The sequence below is a fragment of the Vicugna pacos genome, chromosome 33 (assembly GCF_048564905.1).
Source record: "Vicugna pacos chromosome 33, VicPac4, whole genome shotgun sequence".
NCBI lineage: Eukaryota > Metazoa > Chordata > Mammalia > Artiodactyla > Camelidae > Vicugna > Vicugna pacos.
In genome coordinates, this window is record NC_133019.1 from 10,855,466 (window position 1) to 10,879,740 (window position 24,275).

At 44.3% G+C, this 24,275-nt stretch overlaps 1 long non-coding RNA gene across 1 annotated transcript in view; it reads right to left on the reverse strand.

Annotated features, from left to right (window-relative positions):
* The window catches only part of LOC116276732 (uncharacterized), a 62,577-nt gene that overhangs the window by 4,355 nt on the left and 33,947 nt on the right, over positions 1-24,275 (reverse strand). The window contains exons 2-3 of the long non-coding RNA XR_012066754.1: positions 5,710-5,801; positions 4,130-4,253 (exon numbers count right to left, since the gene is read on the reverse strand). This is a non-coding gene — a long non-coding RNA (uncharacterized lncRNA). The remainder of the gene's footprint in view (positions 1-4,129; positions 4,254-5,709; positions 5,802-24,275) is intronic.

Here is a 24,275-nt window from a genome sequence, read left to right on the forward strand (position 1 = left end):
TGCCCACCAGCCAGGAGTCCAGCTTCCCAGACACAGTCCAAGCAGCAGACATGGCCCCAGGATCTCTGAAAAATGTAAGAGACTTAGATAGGGCGGCCCAGAGACTCCACACCCTTGCCTAGAGATCCCTCCTCATCCCAGCCTCTCCTCAACCCTGACCCTTCCCTCCACATTCCCCATCACCAGCCTCATTCTCCCTTTCCTGAAACCTGCCTGGGAAGTCCAGAGAACTGAAGGGCTGGAGATGCTCACCAATTTACCTGCCCTTTCTAGAAAGGACAGGAGTAGACGCTAGGTCTGAGGACTGTCCCTGGCTCCAGCCACAGGCCGTGGTCCCCTCCTTTACATATTACCGTAAAGGCTTTTGAGTTCAGAGCATCCCTCACAAAGATACAGTGTTCTTGGCTGGGCCCACGTTAAGCAGCAGTGCATGTAACCTTGGGCTGCATTAACAGAACCTGATGTCTGCTGGAGGACTGCAGTCAGCAGTGATGAAGTCCTGGCCTCTGGTCATATCTTTTGAAGAGCCAGTAATAAACCAACATGACCCAGGAGGAAAGCCACTGTGGAAACACATTACATACAAGATCCATCAATGAGTACCAACGTGTCAAACATCTTACTTACTTCATCTTCCCTAATCCTTACAGCAACTGGCATCATCATACCCATTTTACAGACAGGAAAACTCAGAGAAGCTCTTCTTCCAATTGACTATCCTGTAAGTGTGGGTATTTCTCAAAGCTCCACTTCAGGCTTCTCCTCTTCTTCTTTTGTGCATATTTCCTGAGCACCACCTTTGTTTCCATGACCTAGACTTAGTTCTCAAATTAAGTCTTTTACCTAGATCTTTCTCCCAGGTTCCTGAATAGTCTGTCCACCAGCCTCTCCTGGTCTCCTCTTGGACATCTTCAGGGACCTAACATTCTACGTGCCCAGCGCTGACTCCCGATCTTCATGGGGTGGGTGATCCTGGCACATGCCCAGCGCCCCTCAGCCTGCCTGGACCACTCCCAACCCAGCCAACCTCCCATCAACTCTGCCCCACTTTTGAGTCCAGGCACCGGTCTCCGCCCCATCCTCCCTCCCTGGGCCACTGTCATCCTTCGCCTCCATCCCATCACCAGCTCCACGCTGCTCTCTGTTGCTACTAGTGCCCTCGACACCACAGCCAGAGCGGCCTTCTGAAAACAGAAATGGAATCATGTCATTCCCCTGCCTAAACCCCTTCAGTGGCTTGTGCTGCTCTCAGGGCAAAGGTCAAGGTTGTCACCAAGGTCTGTGCAGCCCTGACGACCAGCCCCCCTCCAGCTGCGGCGAGTGTCAGGCCTGCCTATCACCACCCCTCACTCCCTCCAGCCAGGCAGGCTCCCCCCACGGACTGTGGGCACAGGAGAGAGAAGCGGAGTCTGCTCGAGAGTTTTCCCAGGTGGGGCTGGATCACCGGACCGAGCAGGTGCCAGAGAGTCCGGAGAAAGAATGGCCAGGCGGAGTGGGAGGAGGCGGGTCTAGACTCCACACGGGGCACCCTCTCAGGTGGGGCTCAAGGGACAGGGCCTCTGGGACAAACCATGAGGGGGCAGGAGGTGCACTCTCTGCAGGGAATGCTTTCCGCAGCCATTCAAAGGCATGTGCAGCCTCAGAAAGGTTAGGAGCCACTGGCTGATTGATATTTGAACACCTTGTCCAAACTGAGGTAAGGGTGGCACCGTAGGGCCTGTGGGAAGGGTGTGGCCCCATTTTCCTGGCAAAGCACAAGGGAAGGTGCTGCCAGGAAGGGGTGTTGGCTCGGTCCTTCTTCCCTGTCACTGGGCACCTCCCCTGAAAGTCCCCTGGTCTGGAAATATCTGTGAGCCCTACTTTAAGCCTGACACCAGGCTGGGTGCTGGGAATACACAAGTGAACACAGCCCTTGTCTTGGAGATGCCCATGGTCCCAGAGGGTAAGTGGTCCATCTCACCTGGCACCAATCAGGTGGGACGCAGAGTAGGTGTTCCAGGCTTTGCACACTGTTCCCCTTCCCCTCCCCACACCCATCCCTGTACAATCCCTCCCACACATTTCACCTGCTCAACTCTCTTCCTCCAGGATGTTACAGCTTAGATGTTACTCCATCTTGGGAAAACTTCCTTGAACGGCCAAGGTTATGAGCACCACACACACCCTCGCCCCCGCCTCTGCTGAAGTTCTAAAGATGTGGTGGTGTCTTGGTTGAGGGTGTCACCTCCAGAGTCCAGAGGTGGCCTTCAAATCCTGGCGCCTTCACTGACTAGCTAAGGGACCCTTAATAATGGATTTGACTTCTAAGTGTCAGTTTCCCCATCTGTAAAATGGAGGCAGGGTTTGGGATTTGGTTTTGGTTTTCTTTTTGCTGCAGTTTTTCCCCAGCTTTCATAAGACAGCACATTGCATGTGTTTAAGGTGTACAAGTATTGATTTGATCTATTTATATGTAATAAGACGATTACCACTATAGCCTAAGCCAACTCTCCCCCTTCCTGTCACAAAATTAGCATTTCTTTTTTGTGGTGAGAACATTTAAGATCTACTCTGTTAGCAACATTCAAGTACATAATACAGTATTATTAGCTCTAATCACCATGCTGTACATCAGATCTCCAAAACTTGTTAATCTTCTTTTGTAATTATTGAGACATAATTGACAGCTAACATTATGTGAGTTTCAGGTGTACAACAGAATGATTTGATATTTGTATATATTGTGAAATGATCACCACAGTACATCTCATTAACATCAGTTACCATATATAGTTACAAAAAAAATTTTTTTCTTGTGATGGGAACTTTTAAGATGTACTCTGTTAGCAAATTTCAAATATAAAAAACTGGGTTACTAACTATGGTCACTATCTTGTACATTGCACCCTCAAGAAAAAAACTAGAGGTATTAATAGTACCTATTTCATAAGGCTATTCGAAAATCAAGTAAGAAATTCCACAGAAAGTAACTTAGCATAGTGCCTGGCAAACAGAATTCAAACACTTAGTAGCTATTGTGATTATTTCACTACTATAGAACTAACTACATTAAACAACAACCCTTGAGGGTTGGCACCATCCCTCTGGTTTACCATGACATATCTTGGCAGAGACCCTGCAGCATAGTAGGTGCTCAATAAAAAACAGTTGAATGAATGATGACATTAACCCCTTACGGATACCATGGAAAGCCCTCTACTCCTGGCCATTTCTCTACTTTTTTCTGGTCCAGCCTCCTGGTGCTGCAAACTGAGGGTCCACCTGAGGGTCAGATGAGAGCAGTGGGAGGGAGGCCTGCTGGGAAGTTGGGGAGAAGCACCTGAAATGCCAGGCACAGCCCATCTAAGACCAGCATTGACCCACTGGGAACCTGGGGCCTCCGGAGGGGCAGCCGCCCAGCCAGAGTAGGTGCATGGCTTCAAGGAAGCACCTTTACCCCTCCAGCACCACCACCTCCTTACTCCAAGGTGCCCCCAGAGGCTTCCATGCCTCAGGGAGGGCTCTGGGTCTTCCCTCTCTGCCCAGCTGGTTGGGAGGCAAGGTATCAAGGAGTTTTTTAAAATATAATGTTTGCTTTATTTCGACCTGCAAAATAAAGATGAAGTCTGCAAAATAAAAATGAAGTCTCCATACTAAAAATGTATCCATTTCAAAGCCTTCTTATACTATGACCTTTTCCTTTAAAATTATTTAATATGTCTGTTTAAATTATTTCATACAGGACCTCTATTACAGCTCCTGACTGGGCTCCTTGCTGCGAGCCCTGCCACCACTTGGAACTTTTCTCGGCACCGCAGAGGTACCTGCTCCACTTTGAAAATTATTTTATACAGAACTTCTTTGGGGACAGTGACAGTGGCTGTCTAGCCCCTCCTTTTCTTGATGATGCTAAGAAACCATGTTCCCAGATCAGAATTTTCTAATAGACTTTTTTTAGAACAGTTTCAGGTTCATAGCAATATTGAACAGAAGGTGCAGAAATTTCCCACGCCCCTACATATGCAGAGTCTCCCTCATTATCTCCCTCCCCACCAGATAATTCACTTTTCATTAACCTCACAGGAACACGGCCTCTCATTTTATAATTGGATCATTTGGAACCCACTTAGCACGAAACTGTGGCACTTACTTGATACCTGGATCACCTGCCTCTTCCAGTGGGACGTGAGTTTCATGAGGGAGGAGTCCAGTCTGGGCTGCTCGGTGCTGCATCCCCAGTCACCTGTATGATGCTCCCAGGAATGGGAGCTGCCCTTGAGAGAATGAATAAGACCCTCACAGAAGCAGAGACCAAGTCGCAATCAGCAAACTTAACCAGGCAGCCAGCTGACCCTACCACGTCACTTAGCCTCAGCATAAGGGGAATCCCGGAGGCCAGCAGCCCTCACCCCAGCCCTCTCCTGTGATCACAGGATTGCAAGAAACCCAATGTCAAGACCACGACCTCTCTCAGCCCCTGGGGAAGCTGGCTCCACAGCTGAAGCGCTGGGAGTGGGCCAGGCTTCCTCGGTCCCACCTCCTTATTGTGATTTATGGAGCCGGCAAACCCGGGAAGGAAGCCTCAGTCAAGGACCTGCCAAGAAACCTAACAATTTAATGAATTAAGCTCCATTTGGATGGTTTGGTGTTTTTCTCCATCACACTGGTATCTTGATTTCAGTGCTGTGTCTCTGGTGGGAGCCCCAATAGATAGATGCCTCTGGTGGGCCTCCCCAAAATAGTCTGGTTTCTGAGCAATTTAAGAAATCAAAAGAGTAAAAAAAGAACCCACCACGAAGCAACAGTGGGACACTTGTCCTTATGGAGAGCCTCATGACCTTATGCTGCTGCCAGAGAGAGCACCCCAGGACACCCAGGACACCCAGGACACCGCAGGCAGGCCACGAATCAAGCTTCCTGCTTCTATCTGCATTAATCTCTTAGGGGGGCTTGTTTGATGTTGCTTGAGGAAGTTGTCCCTTGGGGCCCCCAGGGTAAGACCATGTCCCAGGACAGAGAAGGTGGAGTAAGATGACCCCTGTCACATATGGAGAGTCTGGATAGAGCCCTGGGTTGGGCAGGGCAGAGGGACCCTCAGAGTCAACCCATAGGGGTTGGTTTCATGTTTCTTTCTGTGTTTATTACCCCTTTGTCATCCCTGAACCTTGAGCAGTGTTTCATTAAATACCCTGATCTTGACTCAGCTGTGTTTAGGGAAATTGAGACAATGATCTCAATTCCACTCAGGCTGGGCCAGCCACCTAAAGCCAGTGGGGAGTGGCCACAGAGCTCTTTAGTGACAGAGTCAAGGGGAGCCAAATCCCAGGGGGACAAATGAGACTTCAGAGCCCAATTCTGATCCACAAGTGTAAGTTTCCCTCTACACGGCCAACTCTGGAGAATCGGGACTTGATTTTACTGAGTGTCAGCCAGTCCCTGTATAGAGAGTTTCCCGGCATTCAGATTCGCTCCCTGACTTTTCCCACCATATGTTCTCCCAAGGGCCGCATCTCTCAGAGCCGTCTTCCATTCCACACTCGCAGCCTTGGAGACAGACGCACTGTCCTGTCAAGGTTCTCTGTTTGTGGGAAAGCCCTCCCACCTCCCCTTCCTGCCCAGCTCCCCTCTGCCGGAAAAGCGAGCCTGCAGTCACCCAAATGTGATCATAAATGAGCGTGTTCCCTCCAGGCAGCTCTCCCGCTCTGGGCGGGTGTCTGCCACCAAGCTTACTATGGATTGTGAACTGGATTTTCCACAGACTTCCACTAGGCAAACAGAGATGCGTTTCTCTCCAAAACAGGAGGGCAGAGGATCAGCAGGGTCTGGGAGAAGGAAAAAAAGTGAGGCCCCATGGAGATCCCATTACCCCAGGATGTGGTTTTAATTCCATCCTTCCCTCACAGTCTCTACCCCGCCCCCCCAGCTTATTAAGAGCTCCAAATTAAATACACAAGATCTAATTGCTACATGGAGACCTGGGCTCAGACACCGGAGACTGTCACGGGAAAGAAAACCACCACAAATCCAGGAGCAGAGGAAAAGCAGACTGGGACCTATGTGCTTTCAGAGCCTCCTTATTCAGTTCATTACTTAATGGAATAAATGGAAGGAGGGGTTGGCATTCAACGAGGTACTTGCAGTTCTAAAACCATTCTTCAAAACATCCCATTTGCCAGGTGAAGCATATTCTCTATGGGCCCCACATCCATCTGCTAACCTTCTGGAAGGCCTAAGAATGTAGAAATTTTGCCTTTGCAACATATTATGGAGGAATTGTAAGCGGGAAGGGTGCTTAAATCATTGAGTCTTTAGATAAAGAGCTGATGGTCCTGTGAGTGCTTAACTCCTGATTGAGAGATGCATCCAAGGCATTAACAAAACAGCCCTGACAATGTGGCATAGAAAACAATGATCTTTCTCCCTAGGATTTGACTAGCCAGTAGGAGAATTTATATTCTATGAAGCAGTTTGGAAGCGCTGAGTAAGGAAGAGGCCACTGACTGAATAAAGGGCCCTGGTACCCAGCACAGCATGAAACAAATTGATATTCAACAATTTGTAAACCAATGGTTTCACAGATGTGTGGGTGGGTGGGTGGATGGATGGATGGATGGATGTGTGGATGGATGTGTGGTTGGATGGATGGATGGATAGATAGGAGGATGGATGAAGGTGAAGTAGCTTCCCTTTGGGGGAGTTCCTTCCTTTGGTACTATCCCTAGAGGGCCAAGTCACATAGACACAGATTGGCTCAGCTGAATAAAGATCAGACAGCATATTAGGGGATGTGAAATGAAGAAGGAGTAGAGACAGCCTCCAGAGTATACAGAAAGAAGAGACTGCTGCCAAATTCTCGTAGCTCTGTAGGTATCTATTAATCCAGTATTTTGCTTGTTGGTTTTTTTCTTTTTCAGCCACAGCTAGAAGGGCTCAGACCTTTCCCCTACCACCTACCTTCCTTTGCTAGAAGTCACCAATGACTAGCTAAGCCAGAAGGACTTTACAGACCATCTAGTGAGAGGAAACAAACTGGCCCGCAGACGTGTTTTATTTGGCCTCTACAGTCACTTAAAATTGTGGATTAGATATTAACATGGGAAAATCAGATTTTATATAAAAATACAGACTTTTTTTTCTTGAAAAAAAAATCCAAAAGATATGGCAAGAAAATTCCCTGGCATTTTCTCCTAGTGACAATTGACTGGCACTGGGAACAGGCTGTCAGTCAGAGGTACACTCTTCAGTGAGCCCCCAAAATGTGTGAGCCCTCTGCACAGATCCAGTACCCTCACTCTACAGATAAGGAAACTAAAGCTCAGAGGGGAAATGATTTGATTAAGTTCACACAGCACGCGGTTGGCAGAGCCAGGACAAGAACACTAGAAACCACTGGTTTGTTTGTTAGTATACAGAATAGTGGGTCTTTCAAATACTATTGAATAAATGAATGGATGAATTAATTAAAAGTTTTTTTTCCAATTAACCTTGAAGTCTGTCCCATCTGTGCTATTCCAGCTCTCCCCTCCCTGCCCACTCAAAGCACCCATACCAGGAGCTATGAGCTTGCTCTCCCTGGACCAGAATTCTCCTGCCAATCTCTGTGCCCTGCTCCTGCTGAGATGTGGTGGCTGAGCTTTGCAGTCCCAACATTCTTATCTTCTGTTATCATGTCCAAGTGTAAAGGATTTTCTCATTTTGGGGTTTCCCTGCATCTTTCTGCCGTGTTTTGGGAGCTGTCACTCAATTTTCTCCTCCTCCCTTATCCATCTGTGGGCTTTTCCCTGGAGTTGATGGCCATTCTGTTCCCAGAAGTAAGGGGTGAGGGGAGAAGCTGATTGGCTTAAGCCAAGCCATGGACTCAGGAAATCCCTTCCCCTGGGCTGGTGATGGGCACTACTCCATTCAAAGCCAATGAGACAGGAGCAGGCAGTCATCTGGTCCGCTAAGAAAGAGATTCCCTGGAAACTACTGACCGCCATTTGGGGAGCATGAGGAGAAGGCTTATGAGAACGGGGCCAACACAGAAGAAGAGGCATTGAAAAGGGGAAAGAGAAACCAGGTCTCAGTTAAGTAGAATCCTGGGTATAGCCTCACCTGAAGATGACATAACCCCTGGATTGTTCAGTTGTGTGGGCCAGCACATTCTCTTGCTCATCTAAGCCTAGTTGGGACAGGTTTCCTGACACTTTCAACCTAAAGACAGCTCCTGAGAACCAGGGCAGTTTCCCCAAACATGGAATGAAAGGTGTATTAGTCTCCTCTACAGAATGAAGGGTGCATCAATCTGGACTCCCTAGGTTGCAAGCGATGTATGCAAGAGCATGCTCTCAGCAAACAGGCCAGGGCCTCTGCTCCGCATGGGGAACTGAAATTGCCAAGATGACTCAGATACACAGCAGTCAAGGCCCAGTAACAGGGCACAATCTCCTCCCGGGAAAGTGCGTAAGACTCAGCAGGAAAGGACGTCTGTGTAAGCCATTTAAAGGAACTTGGACTAGTTCGGGGTTGAGGGGGATGGATGGCCAAGATTGCAGAGTAGGAGGACAATGAGCTTGCCTCCCCTGACAGGCACACCACAATTACAACTATTCACGGAGCGACTATTGGTAAGAACCACCCAAAGACTAACAGAAAAGATTTTCCACAGATAAAGATACAAAGAAGGAACCACAATGAGGTGGGTGAGGTGTGGCATGGTGAAAACCCACACCCCCAGCTGGGCGACCCACAAACAGGAGGATGATCACACCTGCAGAGGTTCTCCCCAAGGAGGGAGGGGTCTGAGCCCCACACTGGGTTCCCCAGCCTGGGGGTCCTGCATGGGAAGATGAGCCCCCCAGAACACCTGGCTCTGAAGGCCTAGTGGGGCTTGCAAACAGAATTGGAGGCTGGTGGGAAACAGAGACTCCGCAATTAAAGGGCGCACACAAAATCTCCCACACTCCAAGACCCAGAAAGGGGCACTAATTTGAAAAGAGCCTAGGTCATACCCACTTGCCAATCTTAGCGAGCCTCCTAGAGAGGAAGGAGGAAACTGGAGCTCACCCTGGGGATATAGATGCTGGCAGCAGCCATTCTAAGAGCTCATTCCAGCACAAGGACAATAGTGCTGGCACTGGCACACTGCATTCTGCAGTCCTCCCTCTGACCTGTTAGCACCAGGGACTTACCTGCCCACTTTACTAGTTAGCACAAGTTTCAGGACACCCCCTAGGCCAACCCACCAGCCACACGGTGACCCAGCCCCACCCTCCAGCAAGCCTCCACCAGCTCCAGAACCTCCTGGGCCCCTTTGCCAGCCAGGCCAGGATCAGCCCTGCCCATCAGCAGGCAAGCAGCCTCCACATAAGGCAGAACCTGGCAGCTAAGAGGGTCAGGACCAGACCCGCCCACCAGTGCACCCACAGTGGTCACCCCCCGACAACAGAAGGGCCCATGTAACCCTCACAGGAAGCACCCCTAGAGCATATAGCTCTGGTGACCAGAGGGGAGTGTCCTGCTGGGCCCATAGGACATCGCCAACATAAGGCTCCTTCTCCAAGATCAGATAAAGTAACCTACATACCTTACACCCTAGTACATAGAAATAAAAACAGAGAATTAGGCAAAATGAGGCAACAGAGGAACATTGTCCAAATGAAGGAGCTAGATAAAGCCCCAGAAGAAGAACTAAGCAAAGTGGAGGTAAGTGATCTACCCAATAAAGAGTTCAAGGTTAAAATAGTAAAGATGCTTGGAGAACTCAGGAGAAGAATGAGTAAACACAGTGAGAAGTTAGAAACTTCTAACAAAGCGAAAATATAAAGAAAAGCCCAGAGATGAAGAAAAAATATAGTAGAAGGAATCAACAGTAGATCAAATGATACAGAGGAACAGATTCATGAAAGACAGAGTAGTGGAAATCACCCAAGATGAACACAGAAAAGAAAAATGTTTTTAAAAAATAAGGATAGTTTAGGAGACTTCTGGGACAATATCAAGGGTACTAACATTTGCATTATAGGGTTCCCAGAAGGAGAAGAGAAAGAGAAAGGGGCAGAGAGCTTACTTGAAAAAAGTAATAGCTGAAAAATTTCCTAACCTGGGAATGGAAACAGACATCCAAGTCCAGGAAGTACAGAGTCTCAAACAAGATGAACCCAAAGCGATACACACCAAGACACATTGTAATTAAAATAGCAAAAATTAAAGATAAAGAGAGAAACTTAAAGGCAGCAAGGGGAAAGAAACTAGTTACATAGAAAGGAACTTCCGTAAGACTTTTCAGCAGAAACTTTGCAGAACTGAAGAGTGGAATGACATACTTAGTTATGAAAGGAAAAAAACCAAGAATACTCTACCCAGCAAAGCTATAATTCAGATTTGAAGAAGAGAGAAAGAGGTTCATAGACAAGCAAAAACTAAAAGAGTTCAGCACAACTAAACAGGCTTTACAAGAAATGCTAAAGGGACTCTTCCAAGTGGAAAAGACCACAACCAGAGAAATGAAAATTACAAAAGGAAATGTCTCATTGGTAAAGTAAAATATACTGTAAAGGTAGTCGATCAACCACTTGTAAAGCTAGTAGAAAGATCAAAAGGAAAAAACAGTAAAAAATAATTTATATCCATAATAAGTAGTGAAAGGACAGACAGAACAAAAAGATGTAAGATATGATGTCAAAAATATTGAAGGGGGGAATGAAATGCAGATTTGTTAGAATGTGTTTAAATTTTAGAGATCATCAACTTAAAATAGTCATACTTTTAAAATTTATTTATATAGTTATATATAAACCTCATGATAACCTGCCCAACAAACCAAAAACCTGTCATAGATACGCACACAAAAAAAGAGAAAGGAATCCAAATGTAACACTAAAAATAGTCAACAAATCACAAAGGAAGAAAGCAAAAGAAGGAACAGAAAAGAACTACCAAAAAAACCAATTAACAAAATGGCAGTAAGTACATACCTATCAATAATTATGTTAAATGTAAATGAACTAAATCCTCCAATAAAAAGACTCAGAGTAGTTGAATGGAGAAAAAAACAAGACCTATACATATGCTGCCTACAAGAGACTCACTTTAGATCTAATAACACACACGGACTGAGGGTGAGGAGATGGGAAAAGGTATTTTCATGCAAATGGAAACAAAAAAAAATCTAGGGTAACAATATTTACATCAGATGAAGTTGATTTTAAAACGAAGACTCAGCCACTAAAAAGAATGATATCTTGCCACGTGCAACAAAATGGATGGACCTTGAGAGTATTACGTCAAGTGAAATAAGTCAGACAGAGAAAGACAAATACCATATGATTTCATTTACATGTGGAATCCAAAAAACAAGACAAATGAACAAACACAACAAAACAAAAACAGACTCATAGATACAGAGAACAAACAAATGGTTGCCAGAGGGAAGGGGCTGGGGGTATGAGAGAAACAGATGAGGGAGATCAAGAAATACAAATTTCCAGGTGCAAAATAAATGAGTCATGAATATGAAATGTACAGTGCAGGGAATATAGTCAATAATTATGTAATATCTTCGTAGTATGACAAATGGTAACTAGACTTATCGTGGCGATCTTTTTGAAATGTACAGAAATATCGAATCACTATATTGTGCACCAGGAACTAACATCATGTTGTAGGTAAATTATACGTCAAAAACAAAAAACAAACAAACTCCCAGAAAAAGAAATCATACTTGGCGGTTACCAGAGGCGCGGAGTCAGGAAAGGCGAAATTGGATGAAGGTGATCAAAAGGTACAAACTTCCAATTATAAGATAAATAAGTACTATAAACATAATTTACACCATGATGTACATAATTAACACTGCTGTGTGTTATATGTGATAATTGGTAAGAGAACTTCCAAGCATGCTTAACACAAGGAAAAATATTTTTTCTTTTCCTTTATTTTGTATCTATATGAGATGATGACTGTTCACTAAACTTACTGTGGTCATCATTTCATGATATATATTGGTCAAATAAACTATCATGCTGTACACATTACACTTACACAGTGCTTTTACAGGAATTCTAGCCTATTCTATTTACTGAGCTTTTTTATCAACGGGTGTTCAATTTTACAAATTTTTTTCTGTGTCTATTGAGAGGGTCAAAACGTTTTTCTCTTTTATCTGTTAAAAAGTCTTGGTTGTGGAATTTTATCTTACTATCATTGTTTCATTCAACTTGCTAATACTTGGTTTACAATTTTGTATGTATATTTATTATATAAGTGGACGTGTAATTTTCATAACCCATTCTGTCTTCATCTGGTTTTAGTATCAAGGATACACTAGCTTCATAAAACGAAGTGAAAAGAGGACTGTTTTTTCCTACTATCTGGATGGTTTGTATAAAGTTGCAAGTATAATCTGTTCCTTAAAATATTGACAGAACGCTTACACATACTGCATGATCTCATTTATATGTGGAATCTAAAAAACAAGACAAATAAACAACACAAAATGAAACCAGACTCATAAACACTGAGAACAAATGGGTGGTTGCCAGAGGGGTAGTAGGTGGGGTGTAGAGAAAGAGGTTAAGGGGATTAAGAGGTACACACTTCCAGTTATAAAATAAACATGCCACAGGGATATAATATGCAGTGTAAGGAATATGGCCAATAAAATTGTAATAGCTTTGTCTGGGGACAGATGGTTACCAGACTTGTCAGGGTAATCATCTCATGATGTATGCAAACATCAAATCACTTTGTAGTATACCTGAAACTAATATAATATTGTATATCAATTATATTTCAATTTTTTAAAAGGAAAAAATTTTTAATTAAAATTTTTTAAATGTTTGATAGGACTCTCTCTTAAAAACATATGAAAACTGTTTTTTAATTTTATAGAGCTAGTCAGAATTTTGGTAAGTTGCATATTTTCTAGGGATTTGTCCATTTTATGTAATATCACATTTATAGGTGGTATTATTTGATGACATTATTTTATTCTTTTTTAAACATTGTTATGTCTGTAAGTTATGTCCCCTTTTCACTCTTACTGCTGATGTTACATATGACTTCGCTCTCTCTCTCTCTCCCCCTCTTTCTCCCCTTTCTGTTACACTAGATATTTCTCTATGTGTTAATCTTCTTGAAAAGCCAACTTGAATCTTTCTATTGCATTCGATGTTTTCTATTTCACTGATTTCTGCTCATATGTTTGCTGTACTCTTTCTTCTGCTTCCTTTGCGGCTGTTCTGTTGTTCTTTCCCCAGCCACTTAGGTTGGATACTTAACTTGTTTATGTTCATCAGCCTTTTTTCTTTTCTGATATAAGAATGTAAAACCACAAATTTCCCTTGAAACATTTTTGCAGCATCCTGTAAGTTTTTATATTTAGCATTTCCATTGTCCTTCAATTTTAAGGACTTCTATGCTGTTTTATTCTTGATCCATGAGACATTTAGAAGGTTTTTTTTTTCAAATATATAGAAAATGTTCTAAAAAGTTCTTCTGTTATAAACTGTTTTTCTTTAATGGAGGCACTGGGGATTGAACCCAGGACCTCACACATGTTAAGCATGCACTCTACCGCTGAGCTGTAACTCCGTGCCCTGTTATAAACTTCTAGTTGAATTTTTGTGAACAGAGATTCTATTTTAATGCTTATGCTTTGAAATATGTAGGGAAATTTTATGATTAGTTTTTGACTGCTGCATGTATGCTTGGAAAAAAAACATGTTTGCTAATTGTTGGATGCCAAATTTTATATAGGTCCATTAGAACAAACTTGTGTTTGCATTTGTTACATCATTGCTGATATATTTTTGTCTACTTAATATCAATAATCAAGAGAGATGCATTGAAATCTTCCATTATAATGAAGGATTTGTTCATTTTTCCTCACCATACTATTCGTGATAGATGTGACCTGAATCTCTTTGGATATAGCCTGTCCTTCATTCTTTTTCTTCTCACCTTCTGACTTTAATTAGGCATTTATTAGACCATCTCATTCTAGCTTCTCTGTCTCTTAATTTCCCATATTTTCCATCTCCTTTTCTCTCTTTGTTGCATTCTGAATAATTTCCCCAAATGTGTCTTTCTGTTTCCTACTTTTTTCTCAACTGTGTCAAAACTGTGCGTTTTCAACCTATCCACTGAGTTTTCATTTCAACAATTATATTATTGATTTTGAGGTAATCCATTTTTTTGAAGTGACATTCACGTAACATAAAATTAATCATTTTAAATGGAACAATTTAGCGGCATTGAGTACATTCACAAACCTCAGGGCTCTTCCCCAACCCCAGCCCAATACCTGCCGGTCCAGGCTGGCTCCCACCCAGCCCCAGCTCCCAGCCCCCTCGGCCACCCTGAGGGGAGTGGGGGGCTCCTTCTGCAACTTTTAGCTATCAAGTCCCAGTTGCTAGCTGCCACAGACGGGGTCCCAGCCACTCTAGGACCAGATCAGGACTGCTTGTTTGTTTTTGATGGTGGATCCCTGGAGACCTCTCCTTTTGTGAGAACAGCAATGCCTCAAAGATATGTCTTACTTGGAGTCAAGCTGTGATTCAGCAGGGGGGTCTCTGAGACGCCAGCAGTCATGATCCTGGCCCACTCCAGTATTTACCCATAATTAAGCTGATATTTCTATCATCATCCTGTGTCTCTGCCTCTCAGTTGGCTCTGAATTCGGGCACAAAAAGTGGAATTATTTATTGGGTCCCCTCAAGTGCCAAAAGAGCACAGCCAGGAAGAATTGGGAAACGCAGGAGGCAGTTGTGTGAGCATGGACTGCCCCTTCTGAGTCTGTTTCCTCTAAAATGGGTATAATGCTTAATGCAGCCACTATGGAAAACAGTATGGAAATTCCTTTAAAAACAAAATTGAATTACCATATGATCCAGCGATCCCACTCCTGGGCATATATCCAGAGGAAACTCTAATTCAAAAAGATACGTGCACCCTGATGTTCATGGCAGCACTATTTACAATAGCCAAGATATGGAAGCAACCTAAATGTCCATCAACAGATGACTGGATAAAGAAACTGTGGTATATTTATACAATGGAATACTACTCAGCCATAAAAAAGAATAAAATAATGCCATTTGCAGCAACATTGTTGGACATGGAGATCATCATACTAATTGAAGTGAGCCAGAAAGAGAAAGAAAAATACCATATGATATCATTTATATGTGGAATCTAAAAAAAGGACACAAATGAACTTATTTACAAAACAGAAACAGACTCACAGACATAGAATACAAACAATGGTTACTGGGGAAAAAGGGAGTGGGGAGGGATAAACTGGGAGTCTGGGATTGGCAGATACTAACTACTATATATAAAACAGATAAACAACAACGTCCTACTGTATAGCACAGGGATTATATTCAATACCTTGTAATAACTTATAATGAAAAAGAATATGAAAAGGAATCTATATATGTATGCATACGTATAACTGAATCACTGTGCTGTACAGCAGAAATTAACAGAACATTGTAAATCAACTATACTTCAATAAAAAAAAATAAAGTGGGTAGAATTCTACCTGGGCTGACTACTCCCAGGGTTGTTGTAAAATTAAATGTAAAGGCAGATGGGGAAGATCTTTTAAGCTGAAATAACTCAGTTAATTTTTAGGATTGTTAGTACAGCAAATATCATTATCACTGCTAAAATTAACCATAATAACCAACACCAGGGTTTCATCACCAGCCCCGCAGGCCGGAAAGATGGAAAATCAAACTATTCACAATGCTCTTGGGTTTCCTGCTTTGGCAACGGTGTGGAGACATGATGGCAGCCAGTTGCTCAAGCGCAATTATTTTATTTCATACCCTTGGATGCAGAGTTCTGCAAAAATGCCACCCAGACATTCTTGAGCCATAATCCTCAAGGTGTTGACTAATGAGCTTGTTATTTTCAGTTTAAAAAGCCCTCTTTTTCGCCTGTTTCCTTTCCACCACCCTCACCATCCCCACTATTTGAATTCACTCCCTTACGGGAAAAGAGGTAGAAGTTGCAATTGAGTTCTGCCAAGTGGGGCAATTCAATATTTTTCGACATATTTTACTGCAACCCATAGTAAAATATACAATTTACACAGCAACCCAGTACACACACACACACACACACACACACACACAAACACACATCTCACAAAGCAACTCCTACCTTACATATTACATACTTTCATATTTTCAGTTCTATTCTATCCTATACTGGTATAGTCTTCATATTTTTTTATTTGCAGTCACAACTTACTAAACCGACTTGCATGGGGAAGTAGCAAAGAAGGGTGTATGTCCGCCTCCCTCAAGATCCTGAAGAAAGACACGAGTTTCTCCCCTGCATGTCTCAATATGTGTTAAAGTACAACTTAAGCCAGAAGCAAGAATGACCAGGGTGAGTTCTCCTGATTTCTCTGAGGCAATGCCCGCTTTCCTCCTCTTCCTTCGAAAAATATGTATTGTGCACCTGCTATTTGCCAGGCACGGTGCTAGATGCCGGGACTACAAAGACAAGTGAGAGGCAACAGACATTCCCAAAGCTAATCAAAGGCTTAATGGTTAAGCCTAACGGGTTAACAAAGGAAGCCCAGGGAATGGGAGGGGTCAAGCCTCTTCCCCATCCTGATGCCCTCCCCCGACCCTCCACACACTTCACCCCAAGCGAGGTGGAGGGACTTCCCTGGTGACTTTCGAAGGAAAACTTGCCATGTGTGACCCTGACATTTTCTCTTCCCTTTCTCCTCAAATCAAACTGCCTTTGCAGAGTGCAACCTTTACTCTGTCCTCTAGGCTGAAAGTTTTACAAATAACCTGCCCCAGCACTGCCTGGGACGAGTTGGGTACGTGGACCTCATTCTGGAGTTGAGTATTACGAAAAGTCACAATCTCTAGGGGGCTGAAAGATCAATGTTGTTTAAGGGGACAAACTTGCCATGAGTAGTAATAAGCCATAGAGATCTACTGCATGGCACCATTCATATAAGCACTATTGTGCTATAATTATGTAATGTGATAAATATCACTACAGTGTATTACAACACATATTACAATATATAATGTATCCAAGTATACATATACCTTACATTTATACAATGTTATAGGTCAAATTTATTCAATTTTTTAAAAAGTCACAATCACCAACACCAGCTCTTTCATACTGTGACAGCTCATCTCCATCTGCCTGACGCCCCATCACCCTGTCTTTGTGTTCATTGTCCCAGGATTTAAGGAGGAGGGGTGCTATATAGAGGGTCTCCATGCACACCTGGCATCTCCCACAGGTGAATCTCAGCCCTTCCCAATGCATATCCCCATCCTGGCTTCTCTGTCTCTTTCCACTTCTGTCACCAGTGTTCTGCTTCACAAAAACCAAGGAACCAAGTTGGCAAAGACAACCATCCCCAAAGAGGGTAGATGAGAAAAAGGCTCTCCCAAGAAGACACAAGTGTTTTCAGTGAGCAGACGGGGAAAGAGGCTGTGACACTCACATCCACAGAGTGAGCCACAGATCCAATCCTCAACTCGTTCTCAAAGCCCAGACCCCACCACGTTTCCCCCACTTAAAACCTTCTGATGCCTCCTAACAAAGGCTCTCCCCTCCGCCGCAGGGAGAGCTAGTCCCCTCTTTGCCTCCTTTAGGGCACTCTTCAGCGTCCCCTCCTCTATAATAGTTTCTCGGACACCCCTGGGCAGAGGGAAATGTGCTTGGCACCCACATGTAGCTAGTTTCTGTCACAATGGTTTAATCCAGGTATTGTCTGACGTGCTTCGATTCTTGAGATTCAATGGAATCGGCTAAAATCCCATTCCCACCTCCATCCCAGTCCTTCTGAAATTCTAAAGGGGACATGTCACCTACTTCAGCCCTACTTTGCCTAATTTGTTCAGGTGCATTGTCCTCTCATAATGCTGCCCCTGTTCTGCAATAAAATGACCCAGATGTGAGATTCACACATACACATCCACACACACACACACTGAGGCCTTTATTTAATAGCCTTTGATTAGCTTTGGGAAAGTCTGTTGCCTCTCACTTGTCTTTGTAGTCTTGTCTTTGCATCTAGCACCGTGCCTGGCAAATAGCAGGTGCACAAGACATTACAGGACCCAAATGATTTAAAATTAAAAATAGGCATCCTGTTCTAAGAACCCTATCAATTCACTTTCCACCGTCCCGCCTGTTACTTGGCCCCCTCTTTTGCCTCTGTGATGTTCAGTTCTGGTAGGTTTCTTACACAGACTCGTTTAGATGTCACCCTCCCTTCTTAGGATCTTGCCAACCCTTGCTTCCAGGTAGCTCATCAAGAAACTTTTCTAAACGGATACAGTTTCTTCTTAAGAACAACTGGGTTGTAGGTTGTGACTGTAAAACTTTTATTGTCTGTATATAGTCGTGTTGGGTTATGTTTGCTTGTTCTCTAGAAACGGTGAGCATCCGGGAGCAACGAGAGGGAAGGATCTGCACAGGTCTGCCTGCTCTTCAAGTGGCAGATCATTTTGATGATATGTATTTATGATCCCCTCCTGGCCATTTCCCTTCCCTTTTCCCCCATCCGAGCAGATCAACAATTCCTGTTCTTCCTTGCATCTGGGAGGGCAGAGACTGCTGATTGTGACTGTCATCATTTTCTTATTCTTGTAGTATCTGACCACCCAAGTTTTAGCTGTGCTCACAGACAACCAGAGTAAAGGCGACATTTGCCAGCCTCCCTCATGATCAGATGTGACCACGCAACAAAATTCGGTCACTTCTGAATGAGCAAAAGTGATGTGTGCTTAAAAGGAAGGGGCATTACCTTCCCTTCTCCTTCTTTCCCTGTCTGCTGGCCAGACATGGGCCCAGAGACCTGATGGAGAGCTCTCAGGGACCATGAAGATAAGAACAACATCTCAGGGGGTGACAGAGCTGAAAGTCACAAGTGTGAATCCCCAGCCCCACGTCAGCCCCGGTGCCCACGTTCAGACAGGTTCATGAATAAAAATTAATAAAAATTAACCTCCATCTTGTTCAAGCCACTGTATTTTGGGTTCCTTTGTTACAGCAACCAAACGCAAACCTTAACTACATTTCTTTACTAGAGCTTCCATAACAAAATGCCACAGACTGAGTGGCTTAGACAACAGAAATTTACTTTCTCATTGTCCCGGAGGCGGGAAGTCTGAGATCAAGGTGCCAGCAGGGTTAGCTTCTTCTAAGGCCTCTCTCCTTGGCTTGTAGACAGTTGCCGCCTTCGGTGTTTTCACACGGTCTTCTTGCTGTTTGTGTCTGTGTCCTAATGTCACCTCATGAGGACAGCAGTCATGTGGGACTAGGGCCCATCCTGAAGACTTCATTTTAGCGTAATTACCTCTTTAACGCACTTATCCCCAAATGCTGTTACACTCTGAGACATCACGGTTTAGGACTTCAGCACAGGAATTTTGAGGGGACACTATCTTTCCAATTATACTAATAAATACACATTTCTTCCTGGTTTCTGTTTTCCCCTCAGTGGATATGCTAAGTATCCTTGAGAGAGGGGGGAAATGCTTGGAAGCATGGAAAGAGAGTTAGTCTTCTGGACGAAAAAGAGATTCTCTTGAACCAGAGAGGTAACGAGGACATGCTGCCGGCACTGGGGACCACATCCTGCTCCCCGGTAGCTCCTCAGCAGATGATCCGGTACAGGATTCCTGTACCCCAAGCCTGAGCCCTGGGGGCGTGGATGTCGGCAGAGAAGGCCTGCGGGAGGCTGAGTAGCACGAGGGCAAACACAGAGCCCACAGGCCGGCCTCCCTGGTGCCTGGGCTCCTCGCATGACCTGGAACCTTTGCACTTGCCTTGGGTCACGAGGCTGCTAGATGACGAAGATGCATTTCCCGCCAACCCAATACAAACAAGACTTGGAGTCCCAAAAAAGTTGTTTTACAGAAAATAAAGAAATGCACTCTTTCTTGCATATCTGAGTTAATTAACTAAAATCAGCATTTGTATCTGCCTGGGCCTAACAGAATCCGACACAGAATAGCACACTTGAGGGGTCGGTGGGGAGGAAGGAAAAGGGAACAAAAGCAGATACACAAGCCAGCACCTCCTCCATCTTTCTCTGGTCTCAGTCTTCCCCAGGAAGCTTCCCTCTTCTGAGCTCCAGGGGGCATTTATCTCATCACACGTACACTGGTTTCCTTGGCATGATTGTGCTCTTGCCTTCAAATCCCCACAGAGGGTGAGCAACACCTGCCTGCTCACCCCTGACCCTACACCCCAGGCAGGCGCTCAGCTCGGGTTTTTTTTTAATTGAATGAAACGGGCACTGGGTCAAGACACAAAAACAAAAAGAAACAAGGAGTCACTCAGGGTGGAGTCTCCTGAAGGAAGCTTCCTGAAGGCAGAAGCTGGGCTGGCTCCAGGGAGGGGAGGAAGAGGTACTTTGGAGCAGTGTGGCAGGAGCAATGGGGAAGGCCTAGGAGCCAAGCAACACCCCCATCTCTCTCAGGAGCTGGCGCCAGGCCTTCAGGGGAGTCCAACACAATGCTGTCCTCTTCCTGGTCATGATTTATTCAACTGCAGCTGTGACTGAAAATATCCTAGGCAGCTGGCTTACTCTCTGAGGACCCAGCGTGTGGGAGTGAGACAGGAGGGAAGGGGGCAGGGCGCAGCCATTAAAGGAATGACACAGCAGTTAGCACCGAGATGGCAGAAAATTCAATTCCCAGGGGACCTAGAGGCCCAAGATGGCGGGAGGTTTGACTCCTAGTAAACCTGGAGCTTCATTACACGCTCACTGTAATATACTAGTGTGGTAAATGGCACTCCCACGGGCGCCATGACAGTTCCAAGGCTGACCGTAAAAGGTCAAAAGTGGGTGGTGGCCCAGTTCCTGGGAATCCCAGCCCCTTCCCTAAAGTAGTTGGAATGATCTGCCCACTTGTTAGCATATGAAGTTACCGAGCCCATAAAAATGAACAACCCCACTCCTCGTAGCCTTTCTCTTGCCTTTTGAGAAGGCTCGCATTCTGTCTATGGAGCATGTATCCACTTTTACTTTAAACTAAACACCTACCCCCATGCCTTGTGGCCTCTCTGGCCTTCTAAGACAGCCCACACTCTGTCTATGGAGGATGTATCTCGCTGAATAAATCTATCTTCACTCAACTAGGGCTCACCTTTGAATTCTTTCCTGCCCAAAGCCAGGAAAGGACCTTCCTCACTTGGCGGGGCACATCCCAGGGACTTGCCCGAGAACCTGGACATGGCCATCCTCTCGCACCCCATTTTCCCGTATCAGGAGGGCCTGGAGTGCAGCCCCAGGATACAGACCCGAGCTACACAGGATGTTCGGTCAGCACCATGGGGGTCAGACATCAGCCCATTTCAGAAGACCACACTGAGGCCAGAGAAATCAGGGTCACCCAGAGCCAAGCCGGAGGAGAAAAGAGAGAAACATGACTGCACAAGAGGAAAGATAGCATTTGTCCTCTGTCTTCTGTGGAAATATAGGTTGCCATGATCTAAGTGCCCTGACCTTCATGCCAAGTGCCAGGTGAGGAAATCCAGGCCTAGGCTGAAATGAAGCGGCTAGAAGAAAGTCATTCAGGAGCCAAACCTCTGGGGTTCTGTCCTCACCTCACCAGAGCCAGGAAGCAAACATAGACCACCTGTGCCGCCATCTCTGAATGCAGGGCAATAGCTTTTTCTCCATCACTCAATAACATGGTCCTCATTTCCGTCTGAGACCACATCAGAATGGCCTCTACCGTCCATATTTCTACCAATGTTCCGTTCATGATTATTCATATATTCTCTGAAAAGACGGAAGTTTTCTCTATAGCTCTCTTTCCTTTCTAAGCACTCACCAGACTCCTTTCAAGTCCCTTCACAGCTATACCAGCATTTTCCAGAATATACTTCAAAACTCTTCCCACCTGTACCCGTTATCAGTTCTAAGCCCCTTCCACGTTTTTATGTATTTGTTATTACAGCACCCACTTCTGGTACCAATTACTGTCTAAGTCAGTATTCTCTAGAGAAACAGAACCAACAAAGCAAGCAGGAAGGAAGGAGGGAAGGAAGGAAGGAAGGAAGAAAGGAAGGAAGGAAGGAAGGAAGGAAGGAAGGAAGGAAGGAAGGAAAGAAGGAAGGAAGGAAGGAAGGAAGGGGAAAGGAAAGGAAAGGAAAGGAAAGGAAAGGAAAGGAAAGGAAAGGAAAGGAAAGGAAAGGAAAGGAAAGGAAAGAAAAAAGGAAGGAAGGAAAAGAAAGAGAAAGAAAGAAAGAAAGAAAGAAAGAAAGAAAGAAAGAAAGAAAGAAAGAAAGAAAGAAAGAGAGGAAGAAAGAAAGAGAGGAAGAAAGAAAGAGAGGAAGAAAGAAAGAAAGAGAGGAAGAGAGGAAGAAAGAGAGGAAGAAAGAAGGAAGGAAGGAAGGATGGAAGGGGAAAGGAAAGGAAAGGAAAAAAGGAAGGAAGGAAAAGAAAGAAAGAAAGAAAGAAAGAAAGAAAGAAAGAAAGAAAGAAAGAAAGAAAGAAAGAAAGAAAGGGAGGAAGAAAGAAAGAAAGAGAGGAAGAAAGAAAGAAAGAGAGGAAGAAAGAAAGAAAGAGAAGAAGAAAGAGAGGAAGGAAGAAGGAAGGAAGGAAGGAAGGATGGAAGGGAGGCTTGTTGTAGGAACTGGCTTGTGCTGTTACGGAAGCTGAGAAGTCTCACATTCTGCCACCCACAACTGGAGACCCAGGAAAGCTGGTGGTGTAGTTTGAAGCCTGAGAACCAGGAGCACCAAGCAGCAAGGACAGGAGAAGTTCAATGTCCCAGCTCACCAGTCAGGCACAGAGGGAACTCAACCTTCCTCCACCTTTTTGCTCTATTCAAGCCCTCAACAGCTCGATGGTGCCCATCCACACTGGGGATGGCCATCTGCTTTACTCAGTCCACTGATTCAAATGCTAATCTATTCTGGAAATAACATCAGTGAGATATCATGTTTAACCAGCTATCTGAGCATCCATACTGATATGAAAAATTAACAATCACACATCCCCTTCTTGGTTCTCATCCTTTAAATAAAAGAACAATCTAGCTGGAGAGAAAGAATCATAAATCATAGATAATTAACTAGAATAGACTCCTAGGCACAATTGTATCTGCCAAAAACTTTGCTCTAAAAGCAGTGTGATGCAGTCAGAATGACCATCATTAAAAAGTCCACAAGTGATAAATGAAGAGGGTGAGGGTATGGAGAAAAGGGAACCCTCCTACACTATTGGTAGTAATGTAGTTTGGTGCAGCCATTATGGAAAACAGTATGAAGAGTCCTTAAAAAACTAAAAATGGACGTACCCTATAAGCCAGCAATTCCATTCCTGGGCATACATCTGGAGGAAACTCTAATTCAAAAAGATATATGCACCCTAATGTTCATAGCACTATTTACAATAGCCAAGACATGGAAGCAACCTAAATGTCCATCAACAGATGACTGGATAAAGAAGTTATTATATGTATCATATATGCATATGATCATATGATTGATATATATATATATAATGGAATACTACTCAGCCATAAAAAAGAATAAAATAATGCCATTTGCAGCAACATGGTTGGACCTGGAGATCATCATTCTAAGTGAAATAAGCCAGAAAGAGAAAAAAAGTACCATATGATATCACTTATATGTGGAATCTTAAAAAAGAAAAGATACAAGGAGGTGGGGAGGGATAAATTGAGAGTTCAGGATTTGCAGATACTAACTACTATATATAAAACAGATAAACAACAAGGTCCTACTGTATAGCAGAGGGAACGATACTTAATACCTCATAATGGCCTATAAGGAAAAAGAATATGAAAAGGAATATATACATGTATTACATATATAACTGAATCACTCTGCTGTACACTAGAAACTATCACAAAATTGTAAAGCAATTATACTTCAATATAAATAGATAAATACATTTTTAATGCATGGTGATGAAAGGGCTTTGAGGTGAGATTTCTGCCCTGAACATGATGCGCCAAGGAAAGTGGCCATGGACAAGACACCTGAGCTGAGCTGAAGGACGTGTAGGGTTTCACCAGGTGGAGGAGGAGGAGGAAGCCAAGACCTGCAGGAGAGAAAGTGATAGAGGCGTGATGCAAGGAAGAATGTGCATGGTGAGATGACCAGTGTAGCAGGAGGGAGGAGCAGGGCTGGGGGCAAGGCCAGGAAGATGCAGTAAGCCTGATCTTAGAGGGCACAGCATACGAAGGAGTTTGGATTTTTATCCTGCTGGGGGTTCCCAACATTTTTTTAAAATAAGAATCCCCCCCCCTTTTTTTTTAATAAACTTTTTATTT